Consider the following 23043-nt stretch of genomic DNA (forward strand, 5'->3'; position numbering starts at 1 on the left):
ATTTCGCTGATTTAGGTTGGAGTTTGTTAAGGTTATGGGTCCTGGATGAGGTGTATGTCTCTGCAACAAGTGAGTTTATGGAGTAGGTGCAGATAGAGTTTGCTTAATTTGTGAATTATTTTATTTTGTCTTTTGAGAAGTCTGAGTATTTGTTTTGATTGTCAGTTTATTGTGTAAGTATGAAAAGGATTGGGAGTAAGTAAGGTCACATGGTGATATAGGGAAGTTTTTTAGTTTGATGGGATTACCTATGGATTCTGACTGCCAAGGTGATGGGATGTGGTTATGAAGTTGAGTGTGGTAGGAGGAGAGGTTAGAAAGTAGGAGTAGGGTGAAGATTGTTAATGGGTATAGTACTGTGTTTAGTAGTTGGGTTGGCTGTGTGCTACACATGCTACTAAGTTACAGAAAGAGTGGCATGTATACAAGGGTGTTATCTATAACTGTGGGAGATCGGTGTTGTGTTAAAGGTACAGTAATAAAGGTGTAGTGGAGTTTGTTGTTAAGGGGTAATAGATCTGAAATGACAAGTAATAAGGAGTGATATAATTGATAATGGAAATGGTCTATACCTTCAAGTTGAAGTTGTATTAGGGACTTAGGAGCTATTACAAGCTGTTGGTAGTGCTGGGTGTGGCTTGTAAAGTTTTGGAGAGTATGGCTAGTGCCAGAGTTATCTATTGTGCGTTAGGGAGCTGCTGTGTGGCCAAGGAAGCATAGGACAGGTAAATAGTGTCTCCTAGATAGGAAAGGGTAACAGAGTTAGTGAATTAAGGTCTGGGGAGGGGAGATAGTTGTTACTTGGCTATAATGCTGTGCTTGACTATGGATAAAGTCAATCTGCAGTAGCTGAAAATAGTATTTATAGGAAATGCGAATTGTATGTTAAGAATCTAATTGTACTATCTTCATATGCATATGTAATATAATTAAGTATTAAATATATGTAATATTTAGTGGTTATAGGGTAGGGTTGTGTGTATAAGAGAGGAGGTGGAGGTGGTAGTGTTTCTATGATGGCAGTAGGAAGTATGATGGAGTTTTGGCAAGGAACAGGAAGGGGAGGAGTCTTTTTGTAGGATGAAGGAGGAGGTGGTAGTGTTTCTATGATGGCAGTAGGAAGTATGATGGAGTTTTGGTGAGAAACAGGAAAGGGAGGACTCTTTTGGTAGGAGGAAACAGGTAGTTAGGTATAAAGGAAATTATATGGGGGTGGGTGGGAATGGGGGTGGGAGGTGAGCAAACTGAATCGGAGTGTAGCGAGGGTGAACAATCATTATTCAGGTAAGTGTACCAGGGAGAGAGAGGCAATGGAGGAATAGAGTAGCAAGGAGAGATGATCTGAGAAAAAAGAGAGGAAAGACTGAAGGAGGGGTAACAAATAGTACAGTAAGGAAATACAGGAGGTGGCTAGTTGGAAACAAAGAAATGCAGGAGCGACAGTTTAGAGTAGGAGAGACCAGAAAAGGAGCAGGCATATGTAAGAGTCCAAAGACAAAGTTGCAGGCAGGAAGGGGAAGGTAAAAGGAGAAGGGCAGAAGAAGAGACAAGGGGTGGCCAGGAGGTGTGCAATAGAAGTAGCCTACATGAGAGTAACAGTTCAGGTAACACAAATCAGTGCACTTGGACATACTTAAATAGACTTTGATAGCTGGAAGGTGGTACTGTAGGTTATTTTCCAGCAGGGTAGGTTTGTGGCCTTTGCAGGAATTGAAGCAATCACTAACTTAAATAGACTTTGATAGCTGGAAGGTGGCACCAATGGAGAGGACTTGACTGTAGTTTTCCAGCAGGGTAGGTCTGTGGTCTTTGCAGGAATTAACCCTATCACTAACTAAATATACTGTGATAGCTGGCAGGTGGCACCAATGGAGCGGACTTGACTGTAGGTTATTTTCCAGCAGGGTAGGTATGTGGCCTTTGCAGGAATTGAACCTATCACTAACCTCTTAACCAACCTTCCATTATGACTGTGAGTTCCACAACTAAGCTGAATTTAGTAGAAAGTGACACACTTGTCATTTCATAAAACAGCACACCCGCCCACCCACATAATAATCAAACCCTGCACCTTGCATCTGTAAGGTAAAAACCTTAATCATTATTTCAACCTCTCACACTTAACATGTAAAATGTCCAATAGTTGGCTTATTACACTGCACAGTTTTCCTTTACTACTAATTTGAAGTTAAGGACATACATGCATTGACATTTTTTCCAGGATTTAGATTGATTCCATTGATTACACCAAAAAAAGTTAATTTTTTTTTAAGAGTCCTAAACAAACCCTAAAGAATTGCAATAGTATTTTAAGGGCACAACATGTTCAGGCTTGCTTGTACCTCTTTTGAATGAGGTCTGAACTTCATAAAGCTCACTTCACTTGAGAAATGGTGATTTATACTTCTTTATAATAGAAACATTAAATTAAACAGATACAGTGTTTCTAAGGAATATGTAGGGCAAACAAAGGAGAGCTGAGTGAACGATACTTAACAAAATGTTACATGCAAGACATTAAATAATAACATTAAATTTAATAAAAAATAAACATGTTTTTACATGCCACAGTGTATGACATCATGGTCTGTGCTACTAAGCACTGTGTCAGTACAACTGAATGTGGAAAATAGTGGTAAATGGACTACATCTCAAACACCTAATTTTTGATTTCCTCAGTCCCTGTTTGCATGCTAACAAGAAGAAACTTTGACCAGAATTCTTGGTTTAAATCTCTTGGAAATCACTTAAAAGCTCCATGAGCAAGTCATGTAACCTGCACAGTACTGCTGGGGCTCCTGCAAAAAGAGTTACTGATGCCTACTGAATTTTACCTGGTAAACAAATGAATAACTAAATAAAAAATGTCATATGTCTGTCCAAGTATGTCCCAGGAACTTATTAAAGGGACTAGCATGAATCAGGCAACACTCATGCAAAAAAGGCCCTACTCCCACAAATGGTATTTTGCAATTCAGAGACATAATACACAGTCCAAACCACAGTGGAGAAAAATATGCCATTGAATGTGTGGTTGCTGCTTCTGGCCACTCCAAACAAACTTAAACAGGACCACTACTATGTGTTAAAAGTAAGCATGGCTAGCTAAGTGAAATAAAAGGCCACTGAGGAAACTACTACTGCTGACAATGTAGTAATTCACCAAATGCTGAAAAGTAGTTATAAATAACACAACTGGCCAACAATAAAAAATAAAAAAATTAAGTTTTTATTCAAATCTAAGTGCTTTCACCTCTATAAAACAAGACTTCATCAGAGATAAAAAGGAAGCAATGAAACATCACTTCCTATGAAGCTTCCACCTAATGAAACATACCACTTCTTAAACACATAATCACAGATAAACCATTTCAAACATACAATAATGTAATACAATCAAGCAATGCTTGTTGAGCTTGTACATCGATACAAAAAAATAAACTTATAAAAATACAATATACAAAAAATAGATATATATATATTACTGTGTAGGGAGGCCACGGTAGTGCAGCTGTTAGTGTTGTCACCTCACAGCAATAGGTTCTCCGGTTCAATCCTTGGCTGGGGTACTGTCTGTGCTGAGTAAGCATGTCCTCCCTGTGGTCATGTGGGTTTCCTTTGGGTGCTCCAGTTTCCTCCCACATCCCAAAGACATGCTGTAGGTGGATTGGGCACTCTAAATTGGCCCTAGGTGTGAGCACATGCATGTGTGTGCCTTCCATGGAAGCTGGCAACTCGACACTGTAAAACTTTACTGCCAATCATGAGCGGACGGGTGATCCACTGTGGTGACACCTAACCGGGAAAAGCCGAAAGAAGAAGATATATATTACTATGCACAAAATAGAAGCATAAAACCAAAATATTCTCAAATACCTAAAGATCTGAGTTTTAAAATAGGAATGATTGAAATCATGTCATTTAGTCCAAAGGGGCCAGCTGCATTTAATTTGATCTCCCAAGAATGTTCCCTGACTTCCAACCAGATTTTCCATGGTGCTCTGCTAAAATCTTCTCTGACCACTTTAAGTCCAAAAAACATAAAACGAGGATTCTCGTATGTGTGGATAAGTTTCCCATAAAGCATTAGTCTGAAGATGTTTTTTTAATTGCATAAAAATGTTCATAAATGTGATATTTGAAGGCCATTTAAGTTTTCCTAACATAAAACATGAAACATTCTTGGCAAATGGCTACATAAACAAAACCCCTTTTTTGACAGCTGATAAGGTGCCTGACACTCACTGTCTCTACCCCTTTGATGTCCACCTCAATTCTTTCCAAACATAGTGGCAATACAAACATTTGTTTGTACCTTTTTTATGTTTAAAATTGATATCTGCAGCTCCCCTTAATCTTTCTATATAACTCAGGGTACCAGGACTATTGGGCACTATATGATCAAAACCTGGATGACTTGATTTTATTCTGGAAAGACACATAAGAGAAGCTGATGGAATTTTTTTCATATGTCAGTGGTACAAATTATTTTTTAGAATTTACATTGGAATATTCCATGGCTTTCATCAACTATTTAGATGCTGACCAAAAAACATTAAACTTCTACAGATGTTCAGAGGAAAGGAAAACTTGTTTTTAGCATTAAATTATTTTAATGACACACTTTCATCCAAAGGACTTCTTCAGAAAAATAATAGTACACAGAAAAACAAGCCTTTTTAAAAAAATGAAAGCCAATAAAAACATTCTTTCAGTTTAAGGTGTTAAAACAATGCTTAGCAATCCATTTAACTTTAAAAGGGCAAATGCATGAAGTAAACAATACATTACCATTAAAAACACAATTTCTTATGTTTTTCAACAAAAATGGTACATATTTCAGTAAAAATACACATTACAACAGAACTTTAACTAACTTTGTTAACTTTTAACCTTTTACTTTTAAAAAATATATTTAATATTGATGGTCTCATTGAGACATCCATAGAAGTTTTGCTGGTTGGTTTTGACATTTACCACTTTTCATTCAGACTTGTATTCACAGTTTAGTTGGTTTTCTTGACTGAGTGATGGCTATGGGTGAAGGAGAATAATTATTAGACCTGACTTTGCATCCTTTACCTGAGATTCAAGACAATATGTTATAGATGTTAATAGCTACCTAGAATGGTATGAACAAGACTCTGCAGGCTGTAACCTCCCAACAAAGATATGAAAAGGACAAAGATCTCACTCCTATAGGAGTGGCTCAGCCAGTTCAAAAGATGATGTATGAACGGTTATTGCAAATAATAACACTGAAAGCAATGTTTTAAGTACAGTGTCCCAGAGAAGTTTTAAAAAAGCTACCACCTTGTTAAATTATAACTACAATCCCTTTGCCACCTTTAATGAAACTGAAGTTGGGTAAATAGAAATACAAGAGTTTAGACAACTGCTTATTGATTTAGAAAAATATCTTAAAAAATTCCATGCACTGTTTATTCAGAAAAATATTTTGAGACCTGCATTGAACTTAATATCCACCTGTAGGGCTTGAGAATTTTTAAATGCCCTAATGGAGTTTCCATCGATGACCCATTTTATCTAGAATTAGTTCAATTTTTCAATAAAACAGGTCATTTTGATTTGTTGAAAATGTTTATTAAAAACAACAGTGCTGCATTGACTGTTTTAAAAGATAGAATTTACAAGACTGATATCTTACTGAATGACATGTTAAGACATTCCTCACAGTTGTGTGGGGAATATGAGGAAGTGGTAGTGACTGTAGAAAGGTTTGAAAAAAGGTGGTCGTTAGAAAATACAAAAAATTACAGAGAGATAAACTGGCTTATTTCAATAAAACTTCCTATCCAGTGAACTTTAATTCATTTTACCATCAACAACCTGAGTCCTTGTCAAAATATCATACTGTCCCTTTAAATCTGAATGAGGAAGAACAGGTTGACTACCAGATGAAAGAATCTATTAATTCAACTGCAGGTGTTGATGACATCAACCAGGTTAGTACACTGAAAGAATATGGAGGCCTAAACTTTTAAATGAAATTGTGGAACTGCCATTATACTTCCTAGACCATTCTAAATTGGTAAACAGTTCAAAAAAGTTTATGAGAGGGAGGGGAAGAAGTCACTCAATGAATCGGAAGGGAAGAGGCCATGGAGCTTTAAAGACTTTTTTAGAAATGCCTTTACCGGTGAGTGAAGATTTAAAAATTGTTAACTTATCTGACTATGAATTAGATTCATTACAATTTGAATTTCTTAAGCTAGGGCATTTATTTTGTGCCCAGCCATAAAGCAAATGTTTATAAAATGATTTTAGAGCTTAAATTTTATACCCAAAAATTGAATTTGAATTATTTATTAAAAGACATTGTCTTAGGTGATGTTTTAAGGAAACCTTATGTGTTTAACCCAACTTTAAATGGTACTATTAAAACTTTTGAGTAATGTTGTAAAAATGATATCAGAGACTTCTTAACCAAACAAAGTAAAAATGCATTTTTAACTATCCCAAATAGAAAAGAAAGCTATGCATGAGCTAAGTAAAAATACTAATTTAAGGTCCAAGAAAGCAGATAAGGGGAGTGGGTTAGTTATAATGAATACTAATCCCTATCAGAATGCTATTAAAGAAATGTTAAGTGTTACTAGTGTGCCCATCATACAATAGGGAGATTTACGTTTATGTTTCTAGGCAGAACTATCTGAGATGGCCTAGTAGCATATCTAGTTGTTCTGTAGTGCATCAGCAGGTATCAGTATGAGTGGTCAACTAAAGAATTCATAGTGCTATGTCATCTTTTTTTTTTCCTTCCCACACCTTCTATTTGTGTCTCTCCTTTTTTGTTCTTTACTTGATGGTTGTCCTTTTTTGTATCCATTTGTATCCATTTTATTTATTTATTGATATTTGATTACCAAGAAATTCAGACTGTATGAAGCTAGATTTGATTCAACAGAGTTATAAAAAGATAGATGCTATCTTGTACGAACAATTAATGAATAGTCAAATAAATTATTAACTGTATGAATTTTTAACTATTGATCATCCAAATATTGGAGTACTGTTCAGAATTCCTAAAATCCATAAACAACCTACCAAGCCTCAATCCAGACCATTGGTTTCAGCCCCAGGAAATGTTTGTGAGAGTATTTCATTGTTTCTTGATATGATGTTAATCCCTGTTGTACAAGAATTACCTTTGTATTTGAGGGATTCTTGTTTTTTTTTATCTAAGTTAAAAGAGCTTCATAATAAGAATGATTATTGTAATGAGGATGTTATTATATTAACTATTGATGCTGTTTTCCTTTTATATGTATACCTCAAGATTAAGGGATTGGTGGTTTGAGACTGTTTTTAAATCGGAATACCAATTTTAACCATAATCAGATTTTTTTAGTTTGTACATTAATGGAAGTGATGCTTGAGAATAATTTTTCTCTTTTTGATAAGAAATATTACAAGCAGGTCATAGGGGTGGCTATGGGGTGTAGCCCCAGCATATGCTAATCTAGTGTTAGGATCATGGTGGAACAATGTACTACTGAATAGTTCTAATTTAGAAAAAACATTATTTTATATGAGATTTGTTGATCTTTTTAAAATTGTTAAAATGTTGAATACTGAATGTAAAGAATTTGTTAAAGACCTAAATGAAATGTCAAATTATTTACAGTTCACCATAGGAGACTTAGGAACAACCATTCCCTTCCTAGATACTCAGGTGCAGTTAACTTTGCCAGAAAAAAAAGTTAGATAGCAATATTTATAGGAAAGATACCTTTTCTAACAGCTACCTATATTTCTAGAGTGGTTGCCCTAGATTTATGAAGAAAAATATCACTAGGGGAGAGTTTATTAGGGCTTCCAGGATGACCACCTCTGATAGAGACTATGAGAATGAGATTTTACAAATTATTTCTTTATTTCTACAGAGGGAATATAATCATGAAGTTTTATGTAAGGTAGCTGAAGAAGTTAATAGTAAAAGAACTACTGTATTTAAGCCTATATTAAAATGTAATGACTATATTGACAACATTGGTCAGTACAATGCTACTTCTAAAGATATTTCTAAAACACATAAAAGTCCCACTTTATATTAGGTATGTCCATTGATAGTTATGGTATTAGGTAATAAAGAGAAATTAGAACATTTTGGAAAGGAATTCAGACTTATTTAAAACAATAGGTTAAGAGCCAAATTTTCTATATAAAAATACAACTGTTTGAAAAGTTTATTACAGAAAGATAAAACTTGTATAGAGCTATCACATTCTAGTAAGAACAAAGGGATGTTTACTTGTGGTATGTGTAACGTATGTAGATTTATTAATGTTAGCCCTTATGTAGAGTTTAAACATATTGATTATATTATTCATCTTGAGAGGCATCTTACCTGCAAGAGTACAGGCGTTGTTTATATTGGGAAATGCTCTGGGTATCAGACCTTTTATGTAGGGGATGACAACCCATAGTTTAGAAAAATGCATTAAGGAACATCTTTATTCCATTAAAATTAAGGACACTAATAATGTCTTATATAAGCATACCTTCGTTTGTGTTAAATACAAAAACTTTCTTTTCTCAGTGGTTGAACAAGTACCACTGGATATGAGAGGGGGTGTTATAAAAACATGTTAGAAAGCATTGAGACTGAATAGCAAGTTAAACGCAAGGCAGTTGGGTTTCCTGGTCTCAACGAGATCATCAATATTAAATTTTTTTTTTAAGAAAAAAATATTAAAGTTAACAAGGTTAGTTAAAGTTCTATTGTAACGTGTATTTTACTGAAATATGTACTACTTTTTGTTGAAAAGCCTAAGAAAGGATGCTTTTAATGGTATTGTATTGTTTACTTCATGCCTTTGCTGTTTTAAACTTAAATTGATCGTTAAGCAGTGTTTCATCACTTTAATTGAAAGAATGATATTATTGACTTTCAGTTTTTTAAAAAGGCTTGGTTTTCTGTGTACTATTGTTTTTCTGAAGAAGTCCTTTGGATGAAAGTGTGTCATTAAAGTAATTTAACATTAAAGATGAGTTTTCTTTTCCTCTGAACATCCATAGAAGTTTAGTGGTTTTTGGTTGATTTTGAAATTTACCACTTTTTATTCAGGCTTGTTTTCACAGATCACTACTTAGATGTTGAGATTACAAATGATATAGTGGGAAAGAAATGTATTTCTAATATATGCCAAAAAAATAACATATTGAAATAGCCTTCTTCATTTTCATGTTGCCATCCCCAGCACCCCAAAAAGAGCTCTGGTTAAGGGGCAACTAGTAATATTCAGTTGTATGATTTCCAACTTAGATGTGTTTCACCAGGAAAGTGACAAACCAAGATCCATATTGATAAGAAGGGAAGAAGAGGGTATTCAACTGAGTTAATTTCCAACATTTTTGAGGAAGTAAATAGAAAAAGGGCTGCTGGATTGCTTTCTCCACTGTTAGGTAATGTAGAAGTGTTAGTCAATTATTATAATAAGGAGCCTACTGTTAATTACACCAAAGATTTTATACTCACTTTTAATGGCAGTGTTGACAGAAGTTTACAGATTATTAAAAACAATTGAAAAGTTTTTGAAATGGGATTGATTAATCATGAGGTGTTAGGAAGTGGCCCCTGTATTATTTTTAAAAAAGACTGATATATTAAAAATTATATAGAAAGATTATAGAGAGCTGCAGACATTGATTTTTAACATAAAGAATTGGTACAAACAAATATGGGAGATGTTTGTATTACTGCTATGTTTCAGAAGGAATTGAGGTGGACATGAAAGGGGTAGGCACAGTGAGTGCCAGGCATCATATCAATTGTCAAACAAAGGGCTTTGTTTATGTAACCATCTGCCAAGAATGTTTCATGTTTTATAAAGGGAAAACTGAAAGAGACTTCAAAGTTCGCATTTATGAACATCTTTACACAATTATAAAACAGCTTCAGACTAATGATTTCTGGAAACGTATCCACATGTATTAGGGCCATCTTTGTAAGTTTTTGGACTTGAAGTGGTCACAGAAGTTTTTAGGGGAGGGCCATGGAAAATCTGGTTAGAAGTCAGAGAACTTTCTTGGAAAATAAAATTAAATGGAGCTGGCCCCTTTGGACTTAATGATATGATTTCTATCATGCCTATTTTAAATCTCACTTCTTTAGCTATTTGAGAATATGTTTTGTTTTTATGCTTCTATTTTCCTCATAGTAATATATATATATATATATATATATATATATATATATATATATATATATATATATATTGTATTTTTTATAAGTTTCTTATTTTGGTGTATTTATTTACAAGCTCAGCAGGCAGTGCTTTATTGTATTACATTATTGTATGTTTGAAATGGTTTATTTGTGGGTATACCTTTAAGAAGTGGTATGTTCCATTAGGTGGAAACTTTATAAGAAGTGATGTCATGTTGCTTCCTCTTTTATCTCTTATGAAGTCTCGTTTTATATAGAGTTCAAGTCTGTGGCTTTGGCACCAATCATTTATCTATGTAAGGCCTTTTTGTAGTATGTCAGCATTGTTGGGGGACTCAATGATTGCACCCAGTTTGCAATCATTTGTGAACCTGGTAAGCCACAGGTCATCTATTTTCCCCTGGACATCTGAGAAATAGATTCCAAACAGTAGGGGCCCAGCACAGATCCTTGTGGTACACCACTGATAACTGATCTGCTGGTGGAGTTGAAATCCCCAGCTTTGAGTGTATGCTGGCTACCCATATAGTGACATATGGGGTAATTCCTAGCTGGGTGAGTTTCTCAATGATACCTGAGTGGAGGACTGTGTCAAAAGCCTTGGATAAGTCAAGATAGGCTGTATGTACTGTTTTGCCTTCATCCAGGGCTTTGGTGACATTCTTGAAGAAGTCCACCAGGTTTAATAAGCATGATTTACCCTTAATAAAGTCAAATTGGGTCAGGTCAAGAGTTTGAAGGTCACCTTCGTCTTTGTTGATATGGTCTATGATGATTCTCTCCATGACCTTGCAGATAAGGTTGGTTAGGCTTATGGGTCTGTAGCATCCATGATTGATTGATGGACCCCCTTTGTGCAAGGGAATTACATTTGCTGTTTTCCACTCTGCTGGGACAAACCCAGTACTTAGAATGTGGTTGAAGAGAGTGCCAAGTGTTTCTGCTAGGTCCTGTTTTAGACCATTTAGTAGGCAGCCTGGGATGTTATCTGGTCCCATAGAGGCTGTCTTTTTGGACATGGACAGTGTGGTTATGACCTGCTCTTTGGAGACAAGGTAGAGGACTTGTAATAGGTATGCTTTGGGGTATGTCTGTTAGGGACAGAGGGGTGACATTTGTACCAAATCTGTTTGCTAGCAGGATGGCAATGTCCTCAGGGTCTGTAAAAGTGGTACTGTCCACTACTAGTTCACACAAAGCTGGGCATTCCATTTTAGATTTCTGACGTAGCTAAATAATGCCTTGTGATTGTTTTAAGCTATGGGTGCTAGTTTAGCTTTGTAATTGACTTTAGAGGACTTTACAAGATATATAACTTGCTTTCTTGTTCAAGCTGTGGAGGGTGTCCTTCCTCTGCTGAATCAGTTACCTCTTGTTCTTAGACATTAGTTTATTCCTCTTGTTGTATAATCTATTTATGCTTAATGTCCACCAGGATGGCTTGTTATTTTGTGAGGACCTTGTCTTGATCAGTTCAGGTACAGCTTAGTCTATACATTTGTACAGGTGTTCATACAAGGCACTTGTGTACACCTCTGTATAGCAGTCACTGTATACAGTAGTAGCAAGAAGTTTGAAACTATTTATGTCATTGCTTAGGAGGCTATAGTTTGCTTTGGAGAAATATTTCATCCTTTTTGCTCTTGAAGGGGGTCAGGTATGATTGTTACTTCGGACAAGACTTATTTTTGATTAGACATTACTAGGGAGGGCAACACAATCGGGGTAGTACAGAGACTCCCTGTGTTGGCGAGTACTAAGTCTAGGACATTCAAGCTCCTTGTGGAGGTGCAGATTATCTATTCCAGAGCGTTTGTATTAACAAAGTCCAGGAAACTTAGGGTGAGTATGTTTGTGCTCATATATGACTCCCAATAAATGGAAGGATGGTTGAAATCACCCATGACCAAGATGTTTGGCTGTATAGTGAGGGAGCCAGGTAGGTCCAGGTAGGCAGAGTTGTTCTCATGGTTCATGGTGGGGGACCTATAGCTAACAATGAAATGGAAGGGGTTTTAGCTACAGTTAGTTGGACTTGGAGTAGCTCTAGGAAGTCATACTGTTTGACCAGTCTTGAGGTATATTTGTCTTTAATGAAGATGGATACTCCTCGTCCTTTGGTTCTTTCATGCTCGTTTTGAGATCTGAACATTTGGAAGGCTGGGGTGCTCTCTGCTGTCTTGAACCATGTGTCTGTGCAGGACACTGGCATCTTTCAAGGTAAGGAGTGCTTCCAGTGAGTGCAGTTTCCAGTTTAGACTCCTAGCATTAAGCAGCATAACCTTGAGTTTGTCTCTAGTTTGCTATCTGTTAAGACAATGACACTGACAATTATTTGTTAATCCAATGTCTTAATCGGTCCTTTGCAAAGATTTTTCAACCATAAGCCCAAGGACAAGGGTAAACGTAAAGCAGACAGTAAATCAAATGTTTTAGGGTAGAAATTAAGTACAGAAACATCATGCAGTCATATGAAGAAAATACAAATTTTGTCCAGACATTAGTCAGAGATCAGGGCTGAATTCTATGCTTCTAAGTCAGAAACATTAAACACTGAGCCACTGTGCTTGCTACCAAGTCATATTAAGAAAAGAGATTTTTTTAGTGTACCACAAGCATTTAAAACAAATCTGAAGGAAACCAATGCTACCCAAAGCAGCTATTTTTTTTTTTTGATTTTATGATATCTCTGGTTTTGTTAGATTTTAAATCTAAATGGTATTGTGTGAAAGAATAGTATAATCATTTTCAGTATCTGTGCATGCATAAGCATAAAGCTGAATCTCTGCCACTTGGCACAATCAGTCTGAATAACGTTTCAGTACTATAGCTCACAGACTTCCATATGTCACACAGTATAACAAGTGTAGCACTGCTGCTTTGTCAGTTTTTATGTGACTCTGGTAGATGTGCATGGTTAAAGTCATATATCAATATGTGATTAAGCAGAAAATCAATGCACCAGCATGATGTTATTTCAGCTTCCTGGCAAATACTTCATGGCAAAACCATCAAGAAAATTGTAAATGTAAGATGAGTTAATGTATGTAGAAAAAGCAAGGGCTTGAAATGTAAAAGTTAATGATGTGCAGAGAGGGACTTATTTTGCAGGTTTGAAATATCATTAAGAGGACAAATGTGCAACTTTGTAAATCCAGGTGTTATGTGTCTGTAGAAGAGACAGCAGATATGCAGTAAATTCCAATATGATTAGATCATGTATAGGTGAATTCACATAATCAATTTTATACTACAGATATAAAAGCATTTTTGTCAACTCTGCAATGCTAAGTAAGAAAAAAATATATAAGATGGTATTCATTTCAAGAAGCTCAATCTTCCTCTTATATGTTTTGCAGATGGATGCTGTAAGGCAGCTTTATGTCTGCAGTAACTTCAACACATCTTTTTGTGCTGAGGCAGATGCAAAAAATATAGCAAAAAGATTTTATATTAATGCAGCATTGTAATGCAGTGTTCTTATATACCAAAGTGTTTTACAAAGAGCTACGCCATAGATAAAGGTGTGCCATTAATTTTATTGCTGAAAAAATCTGGCATCAGTGGAAAACAGATAAATAGACAAAGTATCCAAGGCAGCAGAATTTTAATTAGGCAATTGTGAATTTATATTATATAACTAAGATTCGATCTCGCACACCTGACACCTGTCTGAATTGGACAAATGCTGACAATCTCCCCCCATACTACCTCAAACTGGCTGCTAACTCAGTCGCCTAGCCAATCAGCATCCTTATAAATAGGTCTTTATCTGAATCAGAAGTGCCTACCATATGGAAACATTCTCACAACACCCCCATCCACAAAGGAGGCAACTCTTTTGATCCATCCAGTTTCTGTTCTATATCCATCTTGTCACCCATATCCAAAATTCTCGAGAGAGTCATCTATCAGCAGGTAATGCAATATCTATTGCAAAACAATCTTTTATCCAAAACCCAACATGGCTTCCGACCTTGCCACAGCACAGCTACAGCCCTATTATCTTTTACAGACACCGTGAACAAGGCCAGAGATGCAGGATGCTATATAGCCTCTGTATTCTTTGATCACTCCAAGGCCTTTGACACAGTTTCTCATCCCTTACTTTTAAATACACTGTCTAACTTGGGATTCTCACATAACATAGTAAAATGGTTTCAGCGCTACCTCAAGGATAGTAAACAAGCAATGAAATGGTCCAACAAACCCTCACCCTTTCTCCACAACCCTACTGGAGTCCCCCAAGGCTCCATCCTAGGACCCCTACTCTTCAACATTTTCACAAACAACCTTCACACTGCCTCTCACCCTGGGACCCTGTTCCAACCACAATCTGCACTGCTCAATTGCTACCAGAACTACTCTCAAAAACTCAACAGTCCTTTACAGCAGTTGAATCCTGGCTAAGAAATGCCTAACTCTTTCTTACTCCAAAGAAGACAAAACTAGTACTCTTTCATCCCAAAAACACCTCCCTTGTCACTGATCATTTCAAAGTCCTTGCATCTGACAAGACTACCATAGAAATAGTGCAGGAAACCAAACTTCTAGGTGTTATCATTGACAGTAAATTTTCATTTGACCCCCATATACAGCAAAATATAAAGAAAACTCATCAAAAACTGGGACTCTTACATAGAAACAAACATTTTTTTTTATTGCAGCAACCAAAACTACCCTTGCAAAAACATTTTTACTTCCCTCTCTTATTTATGGTGACCCTATCTTAACTAACTTACAAAATTCTACCGCAAGCAAGTTGGAATAGTGCTACAACAAAGTTGAAAAGTTTTCCATAAACTCTAAATATCACACACACCACTGTAAACCACTCCTAGAATTAAACTGGCTTGAACTACCCAAGCAATATGCCTTTATTCAGCTATCCACCTTGCACAACCTTAATTTTAAGCCTACTGCCTGCCCTGCACCAGCCAATCTAGTCACACCTTATACACCAATATCAATCCCTACGATCAGAAGACAAAAGTCTCTTAGCTATCTCAAAACCCACAAGAAAACCTGGTGACTCTCTGTATTCATACTCTGTCTCTATACATTGGACTTCATTATGTCTAGCTATCAGGTTTATGCCTGACCTAACCCATTTCAAAGCCTCTTTAAAAAATCATCTCAAAAATACATAAAGCCTGCCTAATGCTCAGATCTTCCTCTTCTCTCACATTTCAGTCCCTCACAGACTGCAAGATCCTAAAGCTCTTCTAACTCCATCTCTGCTTCTATGCCATATTCTTAAGCTGCTGATCAGGCTTTTATTGCTTCTGTCCTTCTTAACTCTCTCTCGCTGTATGTCTGCATCACTAACTTTCTGGCTGCTATTTCTACATCATGTATGATGAGAGTGACTATTATCGTCTGTAATGTTTTAACTGTATAGAACTGTTTAGATGTGTAGTAATATATTACAACATCTTGTAGCAGTTTGTTCTTTCAAATTATTTTTTGTATAGTATTTCTAATGTAATCTTTACTGTATTGGATTATACTGTATTTGTATCGTACTGTATGTGGAGCTTTTCTCCCTGGGCCTCTGCTGAAAACGAGTTCTGTAGACCCAGTCAGACCTCCCCAGTAAACAAATGTCAAATAAATAAATAAATAAATAAAAATAAATCTCCTGGGTGATAGCATTCTGTCATTTTAATAGGATATCTGACACCCATATATATATATATATATATATATATATATATATATATATATATATCTGTGTGTGTGTGTGTGTGTGTGTGTGTGTGTGTGTGTGTGTGTGTGTGTGTGTGTATGTGTGTATCTGTATGTGTGTTTATATATATATATATATATATATATATATATATATATATATATATATATATATATATATATATATATATATATATATATATATATATATAGCTCCCTAGCAGATTACTGAAATTTCAAAATTTTGAAAGCCATATGGTCAGGCCCATATGATCGAAGTTTTGAAACTTTGAATGTTTTTAATGGAGATCGTGGTACAGTGCAGAACAGGAAATTTACCCTTTTCCACAATGTAGTGCAATCTTGGATTTGGTATATTTAATTAGTAGGAGGTGTGGGGAATTTTTATTTATTTATTTATTTTTAATGTTTGAGGTTCTGAAACTTCAATTATATTATCTTGACCATATGAATTTCAAAAGACATGCAGTAGGTGAATTGGACACTCTAAACTGGACATAGGTGTAAGTGTGTGTGCAAGTGTGTGTGGTGTGGATGAACTGCTGTGGCAGGGCTAGCCACCTGGCAGTGTAAACCCCGGCTCTAGATGATTGTCACTGTTAAAGTGAATCCTGAGCCCATGTGAAAAAAATAGGAAAAAGGAGTCGAGGATGGATGGCTGGATCCTCCTATATACATCATCATCCATCATGCTAAAACCTTAAGATAATGTTGAAAAATATTTAACAATGAAATGAGGCTGGAAGATATTTTAGGTATTTATTTTCTGTCTTTTCTTTCTTTCTCTGCCTTCTCTTACCTTCCCACTTCTCTCATATCATATTCCATCTTATACACCCATATTTCTGAAATTCAGTTGTTTCTATTAAGTCTAGAATTGCTGATGTCTTCAAAGTAATTTACACTTTCTTTTTTTTATTATTAAAATCCTTGACATCAAATACCACATGCACATCGTGGCACTATCATTTCCAAGATTGTTATGTCATCTGTAAAAACAGTGAGCAAAGTTAGAGAAAGAATATAATCCGGAATTTGAGGTATAAGGAAATATGGGCAGATAATGGAAGAAAGAAAATATTTAGGAACTTACTTATATTCTTACTGTTTGTTTTCTGTAGTCTTCCTTTCTTTCTGTCAGTACTTTGCTTTTTCTGGTGTAATCTGTATTATTAATAAATTTATTTAAACAATACGTTGTCAATCATTCAAAACTTCAGTATAAACCAAATTTTATAACATTCATAGTTTTTATATAATATTTACCTTCTTTGTCTTTCAGTAGAACAGTTACATTTATGAAAAATGCATTATAAATATTTCAATGCAGTTAAGCTGATGTTATATAAAACATAGCATACAACTTAGCTTGTCCATAAATGTGTGAGTATATTGCTTCCTTTTATAGGTTCCATGTTCTAAAACATCGATCTAATTGTCCACAGTTTAACTATTAACACGATTTAACATTCACGAAAATCTATTTTTAAATAGAAACAGTCATTTGTTATATATCAACTATTGCGAGTCAGTATCTTGTCTTTCAGTGGTTGATGTCCTGAAATCCACATCCACATGTCCTTTAAACCATTCCAGATCTATCTCACATCTCAGACATTTCTTCATATTAAAAGTGGAGAATGTTCCAATGGTTTAGCTCTCAAACTCAAGTAAGAAACTTAGGCAAATGAACCAGTATACATAACATTGTTTTTGTTTCTAATGATGACTAGTCTAAAAAACTAAAACTTCAACTTATTCATTGGGATTTTTAATTGACATTTTTGTTATAAATAGTTATAAATACATAAAAAATAGATAATATTATGTTCTCATGTTTTCATGTTCATAGGTTCATAGGAGATTACAAAGTTAATAGCTTAAGAGCCTTTACAAGCTTAGTCAGTATAACCTGATTTTACGCAATATGTCATCCCCAGGGGCAAGAAGCTGTCATAGGTTTTTGCATATGCCATGAGTACTTTATAGATTGCCACTGTCCTTAAGAGACTGATGAGCTCTCCCAGGTGTGAATTTGCAATTGTCCATCCACTGATCCAAACTGCACTTGAAGAGGGCTAGTGAGGGGCTCTGTTTAATGTGAAAAGGAATCCTATTTCAAAGGAGGGATAATCTCTGTGACACATATCTGTCTCTCCAGCATGTTTTGTTTGAGTCACTGACTAGGTTAGATTCCTAGATTGGGTGACCCTAGTGTTGTTTGTCTTGCAAATGTGTAGCAACTCCATAAGGGCTTGATTTGTGAGTGCCTTGCAGGCTAGGTATAGGTCACTCCTTATTAGTCAGTTTGAGACACAATAAAGGGATAAGACTTTTAGTGTATATGCAAAGGACATATTGTTAAGACCCTGTATTTAATTTGTGAGAAACCTCTGGAGTCACTCCAGCTGTTGTAATGCCTAGTTAAGTACATGCTAAATGGTGTATTGTACTTGATTATTGGTCTTGTGAGGGCTGAGCCCTGTGGGAATATAACTTATTTGGATCTGGATCCTTTACTTATAAGCTGTGCCACATGCAATGACTTCCTCACCACTGTGGACACATGGTGGTCAATGTTCAGGCTACTATCTGTCTGTGTACCTAGATCTCTCACCTCTGACTTAACTCTTATTGGTGTGCTACTAATGCTGTAATTTGCAGGGGTCTCTGGTTTCCCAAAGGGGATGATAATGCATTTTTTGCATTTAGTTTTAGGTCATGGCTCTGACACTAATCATTTCTCTGATTTAGACCCTTCTGAAGGATAATTACATTGTTGAGGGATTCATTAATTTCCCCCAGCTTATAGTTGCCACAAACTTTGTCATCCAGAGTCCTTCCACATTAGCTTTGACTTCAGAGAAGTATATTCTGAACAGGAGTGGTCCCAGCACATCACTAGTAAATGGCCTTTTGATGGATCTGGATTCCCCAACTTTAACCACTTGTGTCCTGTCTGTGGGTCAATTTGCTATGTATCTGGTGATATAGGGATTTATGCCCAGTTATATGAAGTTATTTATAATACCTGAGTATGGGATTATGTCAAATGCCTTTGCCAGGTCAAGGTAGGTAGTATGCACTGTTTTACCATGGCCCTAGAGACTTTTTCAAAAAATTTTTCCAGATTTAATAGGTATGACCAGCACTTGACAAAGCCAAATTGGGTTGTGTCCAGTGGTTGGAGGTTTCCTATGTCATTATTTATCAGGTCCATGATTATTCTTTCCATGGCCTTACACATAAGACTACTTAAACCTATGGGTCTTTAATTAGCCAGGTCAGTTGATGGTCCACCTTTGTGCAGTGGGATAACTGTTGCTGTCCTTTGTCTATCAGGACAAAGCCAGTCTGGAAGCTGTGGTTAAATAGATATCCCAATGGACCTTATAGGTCCTGATCCAAGCTGTTTAACAGGCAACCTAGTATATCATCAGGCCCCACTGAAGCTGTGTTTTCAGCTTTAGACAGCAAAATGGCAACCTATTCTTTAATGATAATTGGCAGGAGAGTGGTGGAGGAAATTTCTTGTGGGAGAAGTGAGGGTGATGGGGAGGTGAAATTTGAGCCGAAGTTATCAGCCAGAAGATTTGCTATATCTACTGCCTAATTGTAGGCAATGCCATCCACAACTAATTCCACAGATTGCAGACATAACTGAAAAATGCATTATGTAGGCTATTTTTACCTCAAAGTCTACTTTCAGAGTCTTGACTAGTTCCCTGATTTGCTTGTTTAACTAATGAGGGATTTCTGTTCTGTTGTGCACATTCCCTATTACTTCTTGACCGGATTTTCTTTCTTTTGTCATACAACTTATTAATACCAGAGATACACCAGGGTGGTTTGTTTTTGCCATTTGACCTGGGCTTATTTTGGTCCAGTACTGCCATTTCTACGTAGCTGTTTATATGATTGTGTAGGTTGTACAGGGCTTTGGTGTATGTCACAGCATAGGTTTCTGTGTTTTCTGAATTTGGGGGAGTTTGGAAACTAGCTATGCCATCACTTAATAGGAGGTAGTTTGCTTTAGGAAAGTTCTTACAATTTTTGGTCTAGTGTTACCTTTATTTCAAGGAATACTGCTTTGTGATCTATCATGCCAGTGAAGACATCACACTTGGGGGTGCAGTGCTGACCCATATTTGTCAGTACCAGATCTACGATATTTGTACCTCCAGTGGGGGTGCAGACTAGCTGCTCCAATGATTTGAATTTACAAAGTCAAGAAATCTTTGGGCCTGCATGTTCATGGCCATGTACACCTCCCAGTTAATGGAGGGGTAGTTAAAATCACCCATGAGCATGGTATTGGGCTGGATAGTAAGTGGAAAAAGGCACAACAGGGGTGGATAATGTTTTGTCCAATATCTGAAAGACTAGTGGTGACAGGTGAAGACCATCCCTGGCAAAGCAATATGGCTTGTCAACCATGTCCTCCCAAGCTGACAGGTACTGGACCCCTTTACAATGGCATCAGTAGCTAAGCCAATTGTTAAAGTCAGTCATGTCCTGTCAGTATTGTGGCATCATACTTATAGACAGTGGAATGCTCCTCAGTGCTAGGCTCATACCTGCTTGTGATACATATTCTGAGAGGTCAGTCATGTCTCTCTCATATAGTCCAAGGAGGTATGTCTCAGGCCATTCACACCCTCATGGACTATGACAGAGCCATACTGGTACTTGGGGATAAGAGACCCGAGTGCTTGCATGATCTGATGGATCATGGCCTCTGACAGGCAACTAACTGCAACTTTCTTCTTATCCAACCTGGTAAGAGGGGCATCATTGTGTATCACAAATGAGTCTCCTATGACCAAAATATTGAGTTATGGTGTATTTTGCCTTATGGGCTTGGTAGTTGAGGCACAATGAGATGTGGCTGTGATGAGAACTGTCTTGTTTGTATGTATGTGGAGCTTCTGTGCCTGACAGGCCTTTGAGGTTTGGGTAAGTTACATGTGAGCACCTCTGCATATGTATGTAAATGCATCTAGTCCTTTGTGGGTGCGGTGACTGTGTGTGTGTGTGTGTGTGTGTGTGTGTGTGTGTGTGTGTGTGTGTGTGACTGATAAAACAACCTTGTCATTGCTTTTTGCATCTGTATGTGAGTGCCTAGCCTCCAGTGTCAATGTGTAACTGCATCTCTCATACTGTATTTGCTCATCTAAGAATTAAGTGGTTGTCACTGTACATAAGGCATTTGTTAAATTGCCTCAGGATGCCCATGTCCATCAAGCTGGATGCAGAGATAACAAGAAAGTGCCTATCCATGGTTGCAGGTCCTAAAGTGTACTTTTCAAGAGATTGGAGTGGAGGGTGTTTGTATTTGGATGAGGGATGGGTGCTTACTTTGGTGTAATCTACAGTTAACCTATACAGCAAAGCTGCCCAGAGCTCAAACTAGATGATCTTTGAGCCGTGATAGTCCTGGGTGCTGTAATAATGTAATGAAGAAATAAAATAGTCATAACTAAATGCATTAATGCTTCTCACTGTGCAAACTAGCTGCCCCATGAGTACCCTGAGACTGAGGTAAAGTTCCAAGGCAGTTTTTATAGGGAAATTTCAACTTCTGGTGATTGCATATATACAAGACACTACTAACCACCACTGTGCAAAGATCAGCTTCACATAAACACTAGTCTTATATATAATCAGACATAAGCAGGTTTTACACTAAATATGCTATAAGGCCAATCAGGTAAGTACACAATGAGCTTTCTACCAGCATTTCCCAGCTCAGATAGGTGAAATTAGGGCTCTCCTGCCACAGGTGTACAGACTTTAACCCTCTTAATATAAAATGAGTGGTTTGGATCCCAAATGTTAAGCAGCCACCATCAGATGACTAATACTAGCTAAATGTCACTGGATACAATGTATTTAAATGCAGAACAGCAGCCCTTACAGCACTTAGAAAATGCAACTTTTAAACTTCAAAGAAGTGCAAAAACAATAAATTGCACATAAATCCTTTACAGTATAATGAAAAGCAATTAAAGCAAGTGCAAAATGATAATTTTGTTTGTCTTGCCAAGGATGGCTTCACATGTTTGCAAAATCTCTCAAAGTCTTTGGTGTTATTGCCAAATGATGAGCAGCTCTGAATAAATGAGCTATGTTTATTGTTTATCAGAAATGCTCCCACTACACCAATCAAGCCTTAATGGCCACACTAAATTCCAAGAACAGTGATAAATACCTTTAAGGAACCAAAAATAATCTGATCAGTAAACAGATCAGTACAATGTAGTTCTATGTTATATATTAGGCCCCTAATCATTAAAGTAGTTTACATCTCATTGAAAATGTCCCTGACTCAGAGGCCTGTTAGGTACTTCTAACAAGACAGACTAATCTTAGGAAACAAAATATTTACGTACAAAAAGTCAAACAATTTACTTTTAACAAACCAGAGATTAACCAAGTGCAAAACAATTCTTAATTTTCTGTTCTGGAGATTATCAGAAGTTAGATTTCTTTGTTTAGTGTTTAGCAGAAGTACTTCCACCAGAAGAATCAAATATTAGTTCCTTAATGTTGTTAGCATCTTATTATGTTGGAGATTTATTGCCAGGTGACATGATTAGTACAAGTAGGGAAACAAATGAGGATTTTTTTTTTTAATTTTTAAGGACTTCATAAGCTTAGAGGTAGGAGTGTGGGCAACTCCCCCCCCCCCCATATCAAGGATGCAGAAGGCACAGTGCTAGTGCAAAAAAAATATATAGTTTTTTTCTTTTTAAATATTTATTTTATAATATTTGTGTCTCTCAGCTAAGGTTATTTAGTAGTAAATTCCTTTTTAATTCATAACCTAAAGGCACACTAAGTAGTGCCTGCTAATACTACTGAACAAATGATGCACACCTGCTGTGATGGCATAGGTTGCCCTATAGGTTGTCTTACATCAATGTGTAGTACTGGTACCCCCTTTGTGCAGTTCTGACATACTAGCTAACTAGTGGCCCTCATTCCTCACTATCTTTTCAATAGCATTTCAGTCCTATTTTACCAGTCACTTTCTTTTGTCTTCAAGCACATTGATGGATGTTTGATCTCTCTCAAAAATTATGTTAGCTTTTCAAATGTAGTGATTTAACAACCATTCACCCAGCTTTGCAAATGATTGT

The 23043-nt window shown here is 36.4% G+C and overlaps 1 protein-coding gene across 2 annotated transcripts in view; it reads right to left on the bottom strand.

Moving 5' to 3' along the window:
* The window catches only part of TASL (TLR adaptor interacting with endolysosomal SLC15A4), a 231134-nt gene that overhangs the window by 199242 nt on the left and 8849 nt on the right, over nucleotides 1–23043 (bottom strand). Inside the window, exon 2 of one of the 2 annotated variants that reach the window (XM_044072380.1) lies at nucleotides 16995–17065. The exons of the other annotated variant lie outside the window; for it this stretch is intronic. The gene's annotated coding sequence lies outside the window, so the exon portion shown is untranslated. The remainder of the gene's footprint in view (nucleotides 1–16994; nucleotides 17066–23043) is intronic. 2 annotated transcript variants of the gene reach the window in all.

The sequence above is a fragment of the Protopterus annectens genome, chromosome 5.part0 (assembly GCF_019279795.1).
Source record: "Protopterus annectens isolate FY-2018-M chromosome 5.part0, PAN1.0, whole genome shotgun sequence".
In the NCBI taxonomy this organism is placed as follows: Eukaryota; Metazoa; Chordata; order Ceratodontiformes; family Protopteridae; genus Protopterus; species Protopterus annectens.